The sequence below is a fragment of the Doryrhamphus excisus genome, linkage group LG9 (assembly GCF_037039965.1).
Source record: "Doryrhamphus excisus strain RoL-2023G ecotype Guam linkage group LG9, RoL_Dexc_Guam_v1.1, whole genome shotgun sequence".
Classification (NCBI taxonomy): Eukaryota; Metazoa; Chordata; class Actinopteri; order Syngnathiformes; family Syngnathidae; genus Doryrhamphus; species Doryrhamphus excisus.
The window spans coordinates 18,692,823-18,701,093 of record NC_136365.1 but is presented as its reverse complement, the minus strand read 5'-3'; the positions used below and the strand labels follow the sequence as shown (position 1 = coordinate 18,701,093).

Below are 8,271 nucleotides of genomic sequence, written 5' to 3'. Positions count from 1 at the left end.
CGTTTTATTACAGTGGTTAACTTGTGTGACAACGTTTATCCCCATGGCAAGTTTTCAAAGTCTGTGCTTTTACACAGTAAAAAGGCTTACCTTAGCTTACCTCTTACCTTAAGTAAGGATAAGAACGAATAAGTGGTTGAATGAATATGGATGATTAAAAAAACAACTCCACATGAAGGTATCTATCCTTGCGCGTCTTTAAAAGGTACCTGGTACAAAAAAATAAAGACAGTTCAGATTTTGCATTTGACATTGAGATTTAGCACTTTAGCAGACATCTGTAGAAACACGACTCAGCACAATATGTCAGTATCATAAGCTAGCATGTTTTAGTTAGTCTGCCAAAAATTACTTAGCAGCTCAGACATTTGGTGAAGTACAATTTAGTAGAGTATATCGAGAAAAGTTGCTGGCATAGTAGCTAGGTGCATACTTACATACTGCAGGTCAAAAGGCCAGGTTAGTTAGCTGGTTCTGGTTGCATCCACACTGCAGTTCAACAGGACAGGTTAGTTAGCTGGGTGCACAAATACATAAATATATACGTAATACATACAAATACTGCAGTTCAACAGGACAGGTTAGTTAGCTGGGTGCACAAATACATAAATATATACGTAATACATACAAATACTGCAGTTCTGGTGGCCAAGTCGGTTAGCCGGTTCTGGTCGCATCCAAACTGCAGGCCAACTGTGGTACCTGTGTGGATACGTGCATACATACATACTGCAGTTGAAGAGGCCAAGTTAGCTGGGTGCAGACATACATACATACATACATACTACAGTTTTGGTGGCCAAGTCGGTTAGCCGGTTCTGGTCGCAGGCCAACTGTGGTACCTGTATCATACATACGTACATAGTAGCTAGGTGCATACTTACATACTGCAGGTCAAAAGGCCAGGTTAGTTAGCTGGTTCTGGTTGCATCCACACTGCAGTTCAACAGGACAGGTTAGTTAGCAAACACAAGAGCTGTTATTCAGTTTTTTGTGTGCCCTTTGTTTTACCATTTTTCCTGCGGGGGAAAAAAACTTTGGTGATTGAGTTAGTGTTATTTTTAGATTTGTTTTTAAAGTTAGTGCTTTGATTATGACACACACACACACACACACACACACGACCTCTTGGGTTTTTTTTTTGTAAACCAAAAAAAAAAAAAAATCACACTTGTCACAACATTTTGCAAATTTTTTGCTTTTTTTTGACCAACCTTTTAACACTTGTCCCAACAATGTTTTGCACCTTTTGCTTTTGTGAAGTTTGCACATTTTGATTTTTGTTTTGATTTTGACACACACAAGAGCTCTCGTTAAGAAGTTATTTCATATATTTGTGACAAGTTTCTGTTTTGCTTTTTGAAAACACCATACACAAGAAATTTTTCCCCTTTTACACAAACTGCGCAGTGAGTGTGTTTAAATTCTTTTGACACTTGTGTAGCTAGGTGCATACTTACATACTGCAGGTCAAAAGGCCAGGTTAGTTAGCTGGTTCTGGTTGCATCCACACTGCAGTTCAACAGGCCAACTGTGGTACCTGTGTGGATATGTGCATACACAGATACATACATACATATATACTGCAGTTCAAGAGGCCAAGGTAGCTAGCTTGTTTTGGTTGAATTTTCAAAGAGTAATTTTCAAAGTTCTAAATACCCTCGTCTTCTGACCAGTAAGACAAGGGTGTACACTAGGGTTCTGTCGGTTTTTTGGACAGAATAACACACACATTACTTGTTTAACCTACCTTATTTGTGGATCGAAAGGACGCCGGTCGCTCTTCCCGCAGCTTAAATGGCGCCAAAAGCGGGCGCATTTTGGTGACATCATCCCAAATCGCCAAGTTGTTTTTTTTAACTCTCGAAGGACACGGTTTGGTCTCTCCACTTTTAATATTTACTTTTGGTATAAATGTAATGGTTTTAAATATTGTGGAGCAGAATGAGGAATGTATTTTGTGATACACTTTTGCCTTACAATGGTTGCCTGCGGTGGGCGGAGCCTCGGTTTTAAATGAAGTCCTATTACAGGCATTCTAAGACATGATGGGTGATACCAGTTACCGATACCACTCTTTTGTCATTTTGAAGATACCGATGCCATTACTTTGAGTGACTTGTTTCCCTCCCAAAAACACACGTTAAATACTGTCCATTGCCAACCATAATATGTATTTTTGTAACATATTAGTCAAATGACTGTACTTTAATACACAATATAACATAAATATGGCTGCGACAAAACTCATCAATTATATTATTTTTCATTTCTTCAGTTCTGATCATAAAACTCAAAAAATCAATCACATATCAAGTATTTGTGCTTTTTTTAAAAAAACAACACATAGTTAGTTACCCTTAAAGATGTGGAAGTGCCTTTTCATTAATTAAGTTGTATTAATAGTTTAGTATATGTTAAATCGCTGTTATAATTAATTTAATAAAAGTTGTTGAATAAAAAGTTTAAAATTAAGATTTATATTTTATATTTTCATCGAATTTTTCCACTCTTTTCATCATTTTTTTTTATAATAAAAGATAATAAATAATTAAATGAAAATTATTATTTTATCAATTTCGATGCCTTGCTTTGAGGCTTTATGGTCTGATAGAGATAAAAAGAATTTTTGAAAGACATTTTGTGTATGGGCTATTTATTTAGTTTCTTTCATGTCTGTTTCAATCATGAAGAGAATTAAACAAATTTGACTTGCCAAAAAAACTGTTTCAATTCAGATTATGATTCCTAGATCGGTCTTTGATTAATGAAATTTGGAATTATTGTGAAAGTAATTTCTTTTGTTTTATGGGATATTCTCCCATGACAGTCAACTTTTTTTGAAATTAATACCAACATGAATTATAAAATTATTGAATTTAAACAAAAAAGTTATCTAAACAAAGAATAAGAAAATGAAATAGTTGATTAACAAATCAAATTTTAATTATTTATACATTTTTTTAATTTTTACATTTATTTTACAAATTATTTCTATTATCATAAGGACATTAATATTTTAGATCTTTAAAAAAATATTTTTTCAAAAAACATTCATAAAAAAGATGATCAATTTACTTTGAAGGTTGCTTAAAATTTTCATTCATTCAGCAATAATTAAGAGATAATTAAACTTCCTTATGTAGAAATCAAAAAAACTAAATCGATTTATATTTTTAAAATTTTGATGTTAGATTCTAATAGATTTAATTGAATCAAAAAATTCCAGTATAGCAATACAATCATATCTTTTTGAGTTTATTCATATTTATTTTTCTATTATCATATACATTTTAAATAATCATTTTTCTATGAAAAAAAATCTAAATTTGGTATTGAGTTTCTGATTTATTTGAAGATTCATCGAATTTTCTTTTTTACTAAGAATATAAAAAACAACATTGAAATGTTATTTTTATATGTGATTTGTTCTAGAAAAAATCTGAAGCAATTGTTTTGAATGCACTCAATTTATTTTTTAAAATAATTGATTCATATTTTCAAACAATTGAAAGATGTAATCAAAAGATTTTTTAAATATTTTGAAACTATATTCATCCTACATATGAAAAAAGTAAATTATTTCTATGAAATTTTATATAATTTGAAACCACTTTTTTTGTAGTTAAATTATCCTCCATACTATTAAGAATATCTTGCAGATTCTTATTGCAAAGCTTTTTGATCATTTCCTTAAGATTTAATATTAAGGAAAAATTTTCTATTTTTGAAATGTATAAAAAGATAATCAAAAGATTAATAAATTACTCCTAAAGAATAAAAGTTTGTAGTCAAATCATATTTTTATTGTTGGGATGAAAATTCATATTAACTAATCGATCTCCTTGCAATGCCATTTTTACTCAAATTTACTCATAAAACATTATGAGCATTACTTGACTTAACTTGTTTTGTACATGATCTTTTATTTCTGTGAAAATATTTTCGATCAAATGCTAAAACTCTGCATCTTTATATGCAAAAAAAATGTCAAATATTTGCTCTGTATAGTTCTTTCCAATAAATCCAAGATGACATCAAATCTCTGCAATTAACCCACATTTTAAATCGATGAAAATTCATCAAGTCATTTAATCATTTTAGCAAAAACAATATCGCAAAAAGTCCCATTGTGTTCTATTCAAAAATTGTATTAAAAAAAACAATATTTGTGTATACGCATTAGTATAGTGGTTTGCAAATCAAATATTGTGATTGACTTACATTGTAAAAAATGACTGTCTCAGACAGAAAAACATCTTCAATAATGAGCCTAAGTGTTTTTATTTTGCAAATTAATACAAGACAAAGAAAAATGATTGCGGAATCTAGAAAGACATCAAGTTATTCAAATTCTGCAATGTCATATTTATTATATAAAACCGATTGTAATCTCTTTTTTCGATGAAATTTGATCTGTTAGTGAAATAGGTTAAGATTCTTGTTTTAATAAATATTCCGTGCACTAGTTAGATAGAAAACTCATTTGATCACTAGTGATCTTTTTTATTTCTCACACTGAATTTCAACTTTAGTCAAATGATTTACTATTGATAACAGAAATCGGTATATACTATAGTCAATTAATATAGAATAAATCTTGTGAAAAAATGATATTTTTAATTCCTTTGAAAGAGGTTTTTTACATTACATTACATCATTAAAAATTTTCAAATAAATTTAATTATGTTTCCAAATTTTGAGATGCTATGAGCCTTTTCTTAGATTTAAAATTTAACGATAAAAACAATAATTCATTAAGAGAATTTTTAATTCATGTCATTTAGTTTGAACATTGAAAATATTTAGAATTATTAAAGGTATATTCAAATTGATGCATCAATTCTAACTTTTGCAAATTCAGATTTTACAAAAATGATTGAATTATCATAAAAATGTCATTATTGAGTGTTCTCATCTTCTAGTTGGTTAGAATAGCTCTTTTGATAAAATGGTAGATTTTTAATACTTTATACATAAATTTGTTCTGTTAGTGGAATGAAAACCTATCATAGTTTTAATTTAGTGTTTATATGTAAGATTAAACAAAATGTTTTTTTTAAAAGAGCTCTCTTACAAAAGGTAGAAATTGAAAGAATTATGACTTGTGTTGGGCTATTAGTGTCAGAATTGCTGTGTGAAGAACAATAATTTGATTTCGTTGGACTCATGAGGTTTATCAATATTTTTCTTGCATATTTGGTTAAATTAAAAAATAAAGAATATACAAAAAACCCAACTTTCAAATTAATCAAGGAATAATGGCCTTATTGGGCATTTAAATATAATTATATGTATACTTATATATGTATATTATTGTGTACGTATATTATATATATTTATAAATAGTATGTATATTGTATATACTACTTATACACTCTCCCCTTTTTTTTTATTTGAAGGTTTTCACCTGTGCTGTGCTGTGCTGTGCTGTGCTGAGCTTTAGTGCCTCACTAAATAAAACCCAAAAACAGCGAAAGCATCGAGTGGATCCAGTCTTTCTTCAGTGTGGCTACTCGGACCCCTTTGTCAAGTTCAGGGGATGCGCAAGGCTGGAAGGAACTTGACACGTATCATCATTTTAATGATAAGCAGACCACGACAAAACATTACATTTTTGAAATGTCTGTCTGAAAATACTCAATGATTTATAATATAAAGACATTTTTATAAATCTTTATAAATTTATTGTGTATTGCATTGTGTGTGTGTGCGCGGGGGAGCGCGAGGGAGCGCGGGGGAGCGCGGGGGAGCGTGCGAGAGCGTAAGGGAGCGTGTGGGAGCGTGGGGGAGCGTGCGAGAGCGTGGGGGAGCGTAAGGGAGCGTGGGGAGCGTGGGGGAGCGTGGGGGAGCGTAAGGGAGCGTGGGGGAGCGTGGGGGAGCGTGGGGGAGCGTGCGAGAGCGTAAGGGAGCGTGGGAAAGCGTAAGAGAGCGTAAAAGAGCGTGGAGGAGCGTGGGGGAGCGTAAGGGAGCGTGGGGGAGCGCGGGGGAGCGCGGGGGAGCGTGCGAGAGCGTAAGGGAGCGTGTGGGAGCGTGGAGGAGCGTGCGAGAGCGTAAAGGAGCGTGGGGGAGCGTGCGAGAGCGTGGGGGAGCGTAAGGGAGCGTGGGGGAGCGTGGGGGAGCGTAAGGGAGCGTGGGGGAGCGTGGGGGAGCGTGCGAGAGCGTAAGGGAGCGTGGGGGAGCGTGGAGGAGCGTAAGAGAGCGTAAGAGAGCGTGGGAGAGCGTGGGAGAGCGTGAGAGAGCGTAAAGGAGCGCGGGGGAGCGTGCGAGAGCGTAAGGGAGCGTGGGGGAGCGTGGGGGAGCGCGGGGGAGCGTGCGAGAGCGTAAGGGAGCGTGGGGGAGCGTGGGAGAGCGTAAGGGAGCGTGGGGGAGCGCAAGAGAGCGTGCGAGAGCGTGGGAGAGCGTAAGGGAGCGTGGGGGAGCGTAAAGGAGCGCGGGGGAGCGTGCGAGAGCGTAAGAGAGCGTGGGGGAGCGTGCAAGAGCGTAAGAGAGCGTGGGGGAGCGTGCGAGAGCGTAAGAGAGCGCGGGGGAGCGTGGGAGAGCGTAAGGGAGCGTGGGGGAGCGTGGGAGACCGTAAGGGAGCGTGGGGGAGCGCAAGAGAGCGTAAGAGAGCGTGGGGGAGCGTAAGGGAGCGTGGGGGAGCGTGGGAGAGCGTAAGGGAGCGTGGGGGAGCGCAAGAGAGCGTGCGAGAGCGTGGGGGAGCGTAAGGGAGCGTGGGGGAGCGTAAAGGAGCGCGGGGGAGCGTGCGAGAGCGTAAGGGAGCGTGGGGGAGCGTGCGAGAGCGTAAGGGAGCGTGGGGGAGCGTGCGAGAGCGTAAGGGAGCGCGGGGGAGCGTGTGAGAGCGTAAGGGAGCGTGGGGGAGCGTGGGAGAGCGTAAGGGAGCGTGGGGGAGCGCAAGAGAGCGTAAGAGAGCGTGAGGGAGCGTAAGGGAGCGCGGGGGAGCGTGGGGGAGCGTAAGGGAGCGCGGGGGAGCGTGCGAGAGCGTAAGGGAGCGTAAAGAAGCGTGGGAGAGCGTGGGGGAGCGTGGGAGAGCGTAAGGGAGCGCGAGGGAGCGCGAGGGAGCGCGGGGGAGCGTAAAGGAGCGTGGGGGAGCGCGGGGGAGCGCGGGGGAGCGTGCGAGAGCGTAAGAGAGCGCAAGGGAGCGTAAGGGAGCGTAAGGGAGCGTGGGGGAGCGTGGGGGAGCGCGGGGGAGCGCGGGGGAGCGTGAGGGCACTAACTCAATCACCAAAGTTTTTTTCCCGCAGGAAAAATGGTGAAACAAAGGGCACACAAAAAACTGAATAACAGCTCTTGTGTTTGCCATGGTGTCAAAAACAAAAATCATAAACTGCAAACTTGACCAAAAAAAAGCAAAAAATGTGCAAAATGTTGTGACAAGTGTGATGATTTCTTTTTGCACGTTTTAAAAAAACAAGAGGTCTTGTGTGTGTGTGTGTCATAATCAAAGCACTAACTTTAAAAACACTTGTGTGATAAATCTAAAAAAACACTGAATCACCAAAGTTTTTTCCCCCCCAGGAAAAATGGTAAAACAAAGCGACAGCTCTTGCTATGGAGTCAAAAATCAAAAACTGCAAACTTGACAAATAAAAAAGCAAAAATGTGCAAAACGTTGTGACAAGTGTAAAAGGTTTACTACTGTGAAACAAAATAAATACACTGCTATTGTTTTTTTTTTTACCAACCGCTATGTTGTGACAGTCACTCGCCACTAGAGAGCAGCAAAAGCACAGCAAGAAGAGGCCGCAATGCAGCCTCATTTAAAAAGTGCCTCATTCCATCGTTTCAGCCTGCATAAACCTGTCTCATAATGCTTCACACATACATACACAATTGCGTATGTGTAGATATATTCATATATATATTCATATATGTATATTTTACGTTTAATTTTAATTTTTTCCATCAAGTCCAGTTCATCAGATCTCCAGTTTGGTTTTACAGCATTTTTTAACAGATTTAAATCTGATTATTATTCATGAAAAATAAAAATAAAGTCGGGAAATCTCTGGATGTCTTTAAGCCAACAAAAAAAAAACTGCTACCTTCTTTCTTTGGATTGTCATAAAAAAATAATTCATCTCCTCATACTGTATACTGCATATTATCCTGATTTTAAAAAGAGCCGTTAAGTATGGAGGACCAAAACTGCCAAAATAAAAAATAAATATAAATGGAAATAAAAACTAAAATAAAAAATATTGATGTATATATTTTTTTCTTTTTGTTTTTATTTCCATTTATATTAATTTTTTTGTATTTAGTTTTTTG

General features: G+C 37.3%; 1 long non-coding RNA gene across 1 annotated transcript; it reads right to left on the bottom strand.

The window, feature by feature from the left end:
• Positions 1-154: 154 nt before the first annotated feature.
• On the bottom strand, positions 155-771 carry LOC131106407 (uncharacterized). The gene is made up of 3 exons (XR_013628065.1): positions 629-771; positions 438-489; positions 155-209 (listed from the first exon to the last, which is right to left on the bottom strand). It is a non-coding gene; the product is annotated as an uncharacterized LOC131106407 (long non-coding RNA).
• Positions 772-8,271: the final 7,500 nt, after the last annotated feature.